At 42.9% G+C, this 10,720-nt stretch overlaps 1 pseudogene; it reads left to right on the top strand.

The window, feature by feature from the left end:
* The first annotated feature begins 489 nt into the window (after window positions 1-489).
* LOC109567094 (asparagine synthetase [glutamine-hydrolyzing] pseudogene) lies at window positions 490-10,701 on the top strand (annotated as a pseudogene).
* Window positions 10,702-10,720: the final 19 nt, after the last annotated feature.

Here is a 10,720-nt window from a genome sequence, read left to right as displayed (position 1 = left end):
TCTCCCTTCCCCTCTTCCCAGTTTGCCAGACAGCGGGCATAAGGGTGGGGGTGAACCTGTCCTCTTAAATGCTAAGAAGGAAGTCAGGTGTTGAGGGAGACAAAACTATATCCAAGGAGCTCCCTAGGTACTGACCCTGAAGCTGCCATGTCAGCCCTGGAATGTTTGCTCAGATTTTTATGCAAAGGAGAAAAACATTGTATTTAAGTATTTAAGTTACTGCATTCTCTTTTGCCTTTGTTACAGTAGCCAAACGCACACTCTAACCAATAGAACACAACTCTTATGTCCTGGCCCTCTCCATTTAAAATTATAGAGTATACTCAACAAAAACAACAAAAATAAAAATTGAAAAATGAAACGCAAGACCTAAGTAGACATTTATGCAGAGAAGACATAGAGATGGCCAATAGGCACATGAAAAGATGCTCATCACTGATACTTAGTAGAGAAATGCAAATAAAACTACAATGATATATACTGGTCAGAATGGCCACTGTCAAAAAGCAAGTAATAAATGCTGGAGAGGGTACGAAGAAAAGGGAAGCCCCCACCCACCACACACACTGTTGCTGGAATATACATTGGTGCAGCCACTATGGAGAACAGTATGGAGGTTCCTTAAAAAACTAAAAATACAGCCACCATGTGATCCAGCAGTGCCACTTTTGGGTATATATTCAAAGGAAATGAAAACAGAAAATTGAAGAGATATCTGCACTCCCATGTTCCTTGACCCATTATTCACAACAGCCAAGATGCAGAAACAACCTAAGTGTCTATCAACAAAGGAATGGATAAAGATACGGTATATAAACAGAAATAACCCCACACGGAGAGGGACAAGTACAACATGGTGTCACTTCTATGTGAAGTCTAAAAAATAAGAAAAAATGTCAAAGTCATAGAAACAGAGCAGAAAAGTATTTGCCAGGGGAAGAGACTGGTAACAGGGTGCAAACTTTCAGCAATAAGATTGTAAAACGTGGTGATTGTAGTTGATAACATTATGTAATTGAAATTTGCTAAGCGAGAAGAATTTAATTGTTCTTACCACACAAAGTTACATATATATGAGGTAATGGATGTGTTAATTACCTAGATCAGCAGAAATCCTTTCACAATATACGTGAAAGTAAAAGTGTTAGTCACACAGTCAGGTCTGACTCTTTGCAACTCCACCGACTGTAGCCCACCAGGCTCCTCTGTCCATGGGATTCTCCAGGCAAGAATACTGGAGTGTTACCATTTCCTTCTCCAGGGGATCTTCCTGAAGCAGGGATCGAACTTTACCACCCAGATGAACTTCAATCCTTAGGCAATACAGTGTTGGGGGCCGGCGTGAGGCACTCAGCCCGGGGTAAAGGTCATGAGGAAGGAGGCTCGACATACGCAAAGGTGGGATCAAGCTTCAGGAGTCCCCCTGGAAATCCTCAAGCATCTACCCCCATAACCAGAGCCTGCCTACTTTGCTACTTTGTGCTCTCACCTACACCTCTGACTTTACGGGGGCTATCCCCCACCACCTCTTTAGGAGGAGTTAACTTAGAGCTCCAGTTAATAATAATTCCTGGGCGTGATAGGAGTGTTTCAACCTACAAACTCCTCTGAAGGTTCTCTGGCCTGCCTGACAGGCTTGTCCGGTTGTGATTGCTCACAACCTCCCAACCGTGAGAGGCACGAGATGCTTTAAACCTTCTAAAAACAGGTTCCTTAGAAAAGTTAAAAAACCATTAGTATAAGTATAGTGGGCTGATTAGAAATTGTATTGGTGAAGGGTTTTTCATTTGTTGAGCCAATGTTTGTTGCTAAGACTCCATATCCCCTGCCCTTACACACATTAATGAATATATAGAAGAAATAAGTATTAACCTTTGATATTAATCACGTTAGACCTTAGGCTAAGTAAATTCTTTCCTTAATTAAAACCCACTACACCCTCACCCTATAGGAATGTAACTTTATTTGGGTGGCGTCTGTTTTAAGAATAATCACCCCTGGAGAAATAAGTGTCCTGGTTGACTGACCGCTGTCACAAGGAGAGGGTCATAAATTGTCAGCAAGCCCCCTGGCCAGAAGATGATGTAACACCCCTAAGACCTCTGTATACATTTGTATGAAGCACATGACTTTGATAAAAGTCAGGACTGCTGACCCCGCGTGACTTTTGCATAACATCTCAGTGTATAAAAGTAGACCATGGAAAATAAAGAACTGGGATCAGTTTCTCGAAATACTGGTCTCCCCATGTCGCTCTCTCTCTCATTCTGGCTGAGTCTCCATCTGGAGCGCGGAACCTGCCATGCTTACTAATTATGCCTAGGCTTCTAAGATCCGACCGGGGAGGCCTCAGTGTCTCCTCTCCTTCAGGAGAACGGAAGGACACCTGCGGCCTACGTAAGTGGTGCAAACTTCTTGTCTTGAAGTTTTATTGGTCTCCCGCGTAAACCAAGCTACTCAGCCTCCTTTCTCCACTGAATTTTCCTACTGAGCTATCCTCATTCTATTACTCTTTATATCTTTGATGAATATTTAAATAGTCGCCGAAGCCGTCTCCCCTTCGAATACCCTGGATCAGCTGGGGCTGGACCCCAGCAATATAGAAAGGACAAACAGAATTCTCAACTCTAGTTAAACTTTTAGAAACTCTTGCACTTGCTTGGCCTGAACTGCTTTGTTGACCTTTTGTCTTAATGAAGTCAGTCCCATAGACAGGACTGACTCTGAACCTAAGGCATCTTATCTACCTAGGAATGTTGCCCCAATTATAGACTCTGCCTGATACAGCCAAATATTGCAAATGACTCATGTGATACTCAGTTTTGAAATTTTTTTAAAATTATGCTAAAGTATATTCAACATAAAATTAACCATTTTAACCACTTTAAGTGGACAGTTCAGTGGCATTAAGTACAATGACACTGTAAAACCACTACCACCTTCCATCTCTAGAATATCTTACATTTTGAAAAACTGAAACTTTGTACCCATTAAAAACCAATTCCTCACCTCCACCTCCCCCACCAGGCCCTGGCACCCTTCATTCTACTCTGTCCCTATGAATTTGACTACGTATCTCATGTAAGTGGAATCAATACACAGTTGTATCAACCAGATGCGAATAGCTTTTCTAATATATCCTTCAGAACAACCCTATTCACTCTTTAAAACTGAGGCTTCATCTTCTGACAGACATCCAAAAAAGACTGCCCTTGATGGCAATGGAAAGAACGTTACAGGCACTATTAATAACTAACATAGCAGTTAAACTCTGCAGCCTCTATCCTTCCATCTTTGTTTCTTAAGTAAAGAGAAATCAGCCCCTCTTGAATCAAGAAGACTGTTCCTGGCAGAGACCTCAACCTGAGAGTTCTTAGGAATCTCCCAGAAGCAGAAAACAGCCTCCACTGAAGACTATCAACAAACGAACGTCCGTGTGAAAGAGACAGCCGCAGACATGAACAGTTAGGGAACTGGTGCTATACACTGTCACACTTCAATCTGTAGGTAAGTTTCCTTCATTTTCCTAAATATTTTCCTTCACCTTTGTTGGCTTAAGGTTCTGAATTGTTGGCAAACGGCTCATTATCTGTAAGCAATGGTTAGCTAAAGCCAGAAAAAATCAGCTTAAGAAAATCGATTGTTAAACTGTCAGGAATTTTGCCAGACTGATGTTAAATTCCTGGTAGCCTGAAATCAGCCTGTGGAAATATTAACACAATGGAAATCAGAAAACACTACAAATCATGGCCCCAGTCACTCCCACTCTCCCAGAGAATCTCCTGTTAAACATTTACTAACACACCACTGCCTCAGTTCAATTCAGTTCCTTAGTCGTGTCCAGCTCTTTTTGACCTCATGGACTACAGCACACCAGGCTTCCCTGTCCATCACCAACTCCCAGAGCTTACTCAAACTCATGTCCATTGAGTCGGTGATGCCATCCAACCATCTCATCCTCTGTCGTCCCCTACTCCTCCCCTCTTCAATCTTTCCCAGCATCAAGGTCTTTTCAAATGAATCAGTTCTTCATATCAGGTGGCCAAAGTATTGGAGTTTCAGCTTCAGCATCAGTCCTTCCAATGGAGATTCAGGACTGATCACCTTTAGGATAGACTGGTTGGATCTCCTTCCAGTCCAAGGGACTCTCAAAAGTCTTCTCCAACACCACAGTTTAAAACCATCAATTCTTCAGTGCTCAGCTTTCTTATAGTCCAACTCTCACATCCATACAGGACTACTGGAAAAACCAGAGCTTTGACTAGATCGACCTTTGTTGGCAAAGTAATGTCTCTGCTTTTTAATATGCTGTCTAGGTTGGTCATCGGAGAAGGCAATGGCACCCCACTCCAGTACTCTTGCCTGGAAAATCCCATGGACAGAGGAGCCTGGTAGGCTGCAGTCCATGGGGTCGCTAAGAGTCTGACACAACTGAGCGACTTCACTTTCACTTTTCACTTTCATGCATTGGAGAAGGAAATGGCAACCCACTCCAGTGTTCTTGCCTGGAGAATCCCAGGGACGGGGGAGCCTGGTGGGCTGCCGTCTATGGGATCGCACAGAGTCGGACACGACTGAAGCGACTTAGCAGCAGTAGCAGCAGGTTGGTCATAACTTTCCTTCCAAGGAGCAAGTGTCTTTTAATTTCATGGCTGAAGTCACCATCTGCAGTGATTTTGGAGCCCAAAAAACTCTCATCATATTGTACTGCTGCTGCTGCTAAGTCACTTCAGTCATGTCCGACTCTGTGCAACCCCATAGACGGCAGCCCACCAGGCTCCCCCGTCCCTGGGATTCTCCAGGCAAGAACACTGGAGTGGGTTGCCATTTCCTTCTCCAATGCATGAAAGTGAAAAGTGAAAGTGAAGTCGCTCAGTTGTGTCAGACTCTTAGCGACCCCATGGACTGCAGCCTACCAGGCTCCTCTGCCCATGGGATTTTCCAGGCAAGAGTACTGGAGTGGGCTGCCATTGCCTTCTCCAGTCATATTATACTAGAAAGGGAGATTCCTGAATCCACTTGTGGACCTTTAAGAGGTGCCAGTCTTAATAACTAAAATTGCATGGTAGTTTAGTTGCTAAGTGGTGTCCTACTCTTTGCAACTCCATGGACTGTAGCCCACCAGCTACTCTGTCCATGGAATTTCCCAGGCAAGAATACTGGAGTGAGTTGCCATTTCCTTCTCCAGGGGATCTTCCTGACCCAGGGATCGAACCCGAGTCTCCTGAATTAGCAGGAGGATTCTTTATTGCTGAGCCACCAAGGCAGGCCCAAACTTTCACAGTAATGGGGTTTTTTTTTTTACAAAGAAGCAGCTTGTGGGTCAGATTTCTGTTTTTCAGTGTGATCTGGCTATCGTCCATCTGTATGTTGGGCCTTTCACTTCTCAACTTTTTCACTTTCTCTTCAAATCTTCTCATTTCTCCTTATTCCTCCTTAATATTTGTCTTTTCTCAGAACTCAATAAAGATTGGAAAAGAGGAATGTGAAATGTGATCAAGGTTCAGTGTGTAACAAAACATTTTCTTCATTCACATCAAGCTCTCAATAACACTTGTCTTAAATAAAAGATGGAGAATTGGGGAAATTTTGTGATCCAGAATGCGCAGTAAAGTTTGTTCTCACGTTTTTGTTGCTATTCAGTCACTCAGTCATGTCTGACTCTTTGCCACCCCATGGACTACAGCACGCCAGGCTTCCTTGTCCTAATTATCTCCCAGAGTTTGCTCAAACTCGTGTCCATTGAGTCCATTGAGTCTGTTGCCCCCTTCTCCTCATGCCTACAATCTTTCCCAGCATCAGGGTCTTTTTCAATGAGTTGGTTCTTCGCATCAGGTAGCCAAAGTACTGGAGCTTCAGCTTCAGTATTAGTCCTTCCAATGAATACTCAGGTTTGATTTCCTTTAGGATTGACTAGTTTGAGCTCCCTGATGTCCAAGGGACTCTCAAGACTCTACTCCAACACCACAGTTCAAAAGCATCAGTTCTTTGGCACTCAGCCTTCTTTATGGTCCAACTCTCACATCTGTACATGACTACTGGAAAAACCATAGCTATTTGGACCTTTGTTGGCAAAGTGATGTCTCTGTTTTTTAATACACTGTCTAGGTTTGTCATAGCTTTTCTTCCAAGGAGCAAGCATTTTTTAATTTCATGGCTGCAGTCACAGTGATTTTGGAGCCCAAGAAATTAAAGTCGCACACTGATTCCATTTTTTTCCCCATCTATTTGCCATGAACTGATGGGATCATATGCCATGATCTTAGTTTTTTGAATGTTGAGTTTTAAGCCAGCTTTTTTACTCTCCTCTTTCACCTTCATCAAGAAGCTCTTTAGTTCCTCTTCACTTTCTGCCATTAGGGTGGTGTCATCTGCATATCAGGTTACTGATATTTCTCCCGGCAACCTTGGTCCCAGCTTGAGATTCATCCAATCTGGGATTTCACATGATGTACTCTGCATAGTAGTTAAATAAGCAGGGTTACAATATACTGCCTTGACGTACTCCTTTCCCGATTTTGAACCAGTCTCTTGTTCCATGTCCAGTTCTGTTGCTTCTTGACCTGCATACAGGTTTCTCAGAAGGCAGGTAAGGTAGTCTGGTATTCCCATCTCTTTAAGAATTATCCATAGTTGTTGTGATCCACAAAGTCAAAGGCTTTAGTGTAGTCAATGAAGCAGAAATAGACACTTTTCTGGAATTCCCTTGCTTTTTCTATGATCCAAGGATTTTTCTATGACCCAGTGAATCATGAGATTTGTTCTCATGAACAAATAATAATAAATAAAATAAATTTTTAAATAAATGAAGAAACAGATGGTGTATATTCAGGGGTTATCTCTCCTTTACACACCTTAGGAGACTGGCATATCACTCAAGCTTAACTCTGAGCTCTTTTGTTTCACATCTAGCTCATGATTTTTCCACTATGAATTCAGTCACTGGCACTGGACCAAAGGGGTTTCCCTGATGGCTCAATTGGTAAAGAATCCACCTCCAATGCAGGAGACCCTGGTTCGATTCCTGGACTATATAGTGCACAGGGTTGCAAAGAGTTGGACACAACTGAGTGACTTAGACCATTTCTCAATCTTGCCTGCAGAAGGCAGGTATCAATGCCTGTCAGCACAAACCTGCACAACTCAGCACCAGCCTAGGCATTTAATTTCTGTAATTAAAAACTAACATTCCCACAACTGGGAGTGATCCCAATTGTCCGTTACTAGGCACAAGTTGCCCTCACTCTAAGCATGTAAATGTATCAATCTGCTGGATTTAAATTACAATAGAAATGCTTTTTTCATATCTAGGTTATAAACAGATGGACATTTTTTTTTCTTAAATGCATATTTTCATTTTTTTACACTGAAATAACTCATCTATTTGGAGTGTATTTTAATGAAAATTAAAGGGAATGTAGGGATTCCCAGGTGGCTCAGTGGTAAAGAATCTACCTGCCAATACAGGAGACACAAGAGACATAGGTTCGATTCCTGGGTCAGGAAGAACCCCTGAAGTAGGAAACGGCAACCCACTCCAGTATTATTACCTGAAAACTTCCATGGACAGAGGAGTCTGGTGGACTACAGTCCATGAGGTTGCAAAGGATCAGACACAACTGAGCAACTGAGCACATACACATATACATATAAAGGGAATGTAAACCTAAATACATATATTTTTCCAAATGGCTCTCCAGTCATGTTAACACCATTTTCAACTTTTTAAGTTAATCTCTTTCCTTAATGATATAACATGCTACCTTTGTCAAATGCTAAATTTCCATAGGTACTTGGAACTATTTCCACTGGTTTGTCTATCTAGCCAGGCATCAACACCACACTGTTTGAATTATAGGGTCTTTATAGTATTTTTTAATATGGAGTAAAGGCAGCCGCCTCTCATTGCTCTTCCTTTTGAAGAGTTTTAAAGGTGTGTGAGTGTGTGTGTGGGTGCATGCTAAGTTACTTCAGTTCTGTCCGACTCTTTGCAACCCTATGGACAGCAGCTCCGTCAGGCTCCTTTGTCCATGGGATTCTCCAGGCAAGAATAATGGAGTGGGTTACCATGCCCTCCTCCAGGGGATCTTCCCAACCCAGGGATCGAACCTGTGTCTCCTGTGACTCCTGCACGGTAGGCAGATTCTTTACCACTGAGCCACCAGGGAAGCCCCTTTCATAGGTACTCCTAAGGAGGAATGATACAAATAAATTCCTTATTTATTTTTCCATTTGAAGTTTAGGATCCAGTGCCAGGAAAATTTTTGCTAGTATCTTTTTGGGGAATTATGTTAATTTTATATACTAACCTCAGGAGGTTTGACTTACTTATGATGTTAAATGGTTCTATCTAAGAACAAGGAACGTGTTTTTTATTTTTGTTGAACCCTACTTTTGTGATCATTCAAGACTGCTTCAAAACCTTCCCCATATAGGCTTTGTGCATAATCTTTCAAAGCACAGTGACCCCGTTCTGTGTGACTAGGTCGGTTGACTATGACGAATCATATCAGCAACTCGTGTCTATGAGGACAGGTGAGGAAGTGGACTGACAGAAAGGGCAACAGAAGAGCAAACATCTCCTATGTCCTGCTTTCCCTGATCTTAGTTCCATGAACCCCCCTGAAGATCTGTGCTTGTGTACATCGCTGGCTATGCTGTTATGCAGCACTCACTCAAACGTTGTCTTTAGTAAGCTTTACTGGACAATGTGGCTGAGCAGAAAGCACAACGGGAAATAGACGAGAGTGAATTTTTGGATCTAGTGTATAACAGAGCTTTGGAGTTGGACCATTTTATACTCCGTTCAGAGACTTCTAAAGAATATCTCTTCTGCCCAATGAGCTGATTCCAGCAAGAATCAAAGGAGGAATACCAAGCATCAGGAAAGTGGTTTCCCAAAGGTGAAAGCAGGACTTCTCTGATACTGTCAGCTGTCTGTCTGTGAGATAGCCAAACTCCAGGTTAACTCCAGGCCTGCCATAAAACCTAACAGCATAACAAAGTATATAAAATAAGGAAATATAGGAGGAAAGGAAAACCCAGTTTCTTTCCTCAAACCCTTCCAGCTCCTCTTTAGCTCAGAGAACAAAGGGGCTTAATTTTGTAGGACCAAAAGCAATCTTGTGTTAGTGTGTTCAGCCCTCTCTTTGTTGGCACCATTATCTTAGCTGCCATGGGTCCCTTGCATGTCCCACAGGTTGGCAAAATAAAAGGCCTCCTCTTCCATAAGGTTTCCCTTGCTTTGAATCTTTCCTAAGAGCCTTATTCCATCTTATTCCATCTTAAAATGTACCAGAACATTCATAAAATGGGGAACTCTGTACCTGTAAAAAGGAATGAAGAGGACTCCCTGGTGGTCCAGCGGTTAAGAATTTGCCTGACAGTGCAGGGGACATGCGTTCAAGCCCAGCTGGGGAAGATTCCACATGCTGTGGGGCAACAAAGCCCATGCACCACAACTACTCTAGGCGCCCAGCCTGTGCTCCACAAGAGAAGCTGCTGCAATGAGAAGCCCACACACTACAGTTAAGAGCGGCCCCCGCCCGGTAAAGAGAAAGAGTGCGCACAGCAAGAGACACAGCACAGCCAAAAATAAATACATACATAAGAATTTTAAGAAAATCTCTATATACAGCAGGGGAATGATTGCCAGGATATATCGTTGAGAGAGAAAAATCCAGGTAAATAAACTGTGTACAAGTTGTTAGCATTTATCTAAGAAAAACAACTGTAGATATAGATAGATGCCTGTGTGCACGCTCAGTCATATCTGACTCTTTGCAACCCCATGGACTGTAACCCGCCAGCTCCCCTGTCCATGGGATTTTCCAGGCAAGAATCCTGGAGTGGGTCGCCACTTCCTCCTCCAGGGCATCTTCCCAACCCAGAGATCAAACCCGAGTAGCCTACACTGGCAGGCGGATTCTTTACCACTGAGCCACCTGGGAAGCCAGATATACATACACAGATAACATTTATATGAAAAACAAACAATGCAGACAGTCCGCCACCCTTGCCCCTGCTCACGCCAGCCTGCGCAGGGCACGCTGGAGGTCCCGTAGGTCCACTCCACCACATGCGGCATTCGGATTCTCTTCGGTTCTGATGACTGCTCCTCTGCTAAGTGTCTGACCAATAGGAAAACTGCACACAAAGGTCCAGATGCATTTCCTCCTTAGAATGTCAATGGCTACACCAGCTGCTGCTTTGGATTTCACTGACTGGTAGTAGTTGAGCAACCGTTTGGAAAGCAGCTAATCTGAGCAATGAAATATCCTTAATTGTAGGTTTGTTACAATGGTGAGATCTTTCACCACAAGGAAATAAAACACCATTTTAAATTTAATCACTGGACCAAAGCAGTTAGTGAGATAATCCTTTATCTTTATGGCAAAGGAGGAACTGAGCAGACAATTTGTATGTTAAATGGGTTGTACACATTTATTTTTTTGGATACTACCAATAAGAAAGTGTTGCTAGGCAGACAGACACCTGTGCAGTCAGATCTTTATGGCCACAACAGAAGATGGATTTGGGGCTGTGTGTTCAGAAGCTAAAGGTCTTGCTAGTTTGAAGCACTCCACAACTCCTTTTTCAAAGTGGAGCCTTTTTTCCCAGCACACAGTTTTGGAGTTAAAGCCAAATGGCAAAGTTGCATCCATAGAGATGAACTTCGGCCTGCCCTCTATAACAGTGTAGAGAGACTGTTATCAGATTT

This window comes from Bos indicus, chromosome 12 (genome assembly GCF_029378745.1).
Source record: "Bos indicus isolate NIAB-ARS_2022 breed Sahiwal x Tharparkar chromosome 12, NIAB-ARS_B.indTharparkar_mat_pri_1.0, whole genome shotgun sequence".
In the NCBI taxonomy this organism is placed as follows: Eukaryota; Metazoa; Chordata; class Mammalia; order Artiodactyla; family Bovidae; genus Bos; species Bos indicus.
This window is presented reverse-complemented; position numbering and strand designations above follow the sequence as displayed.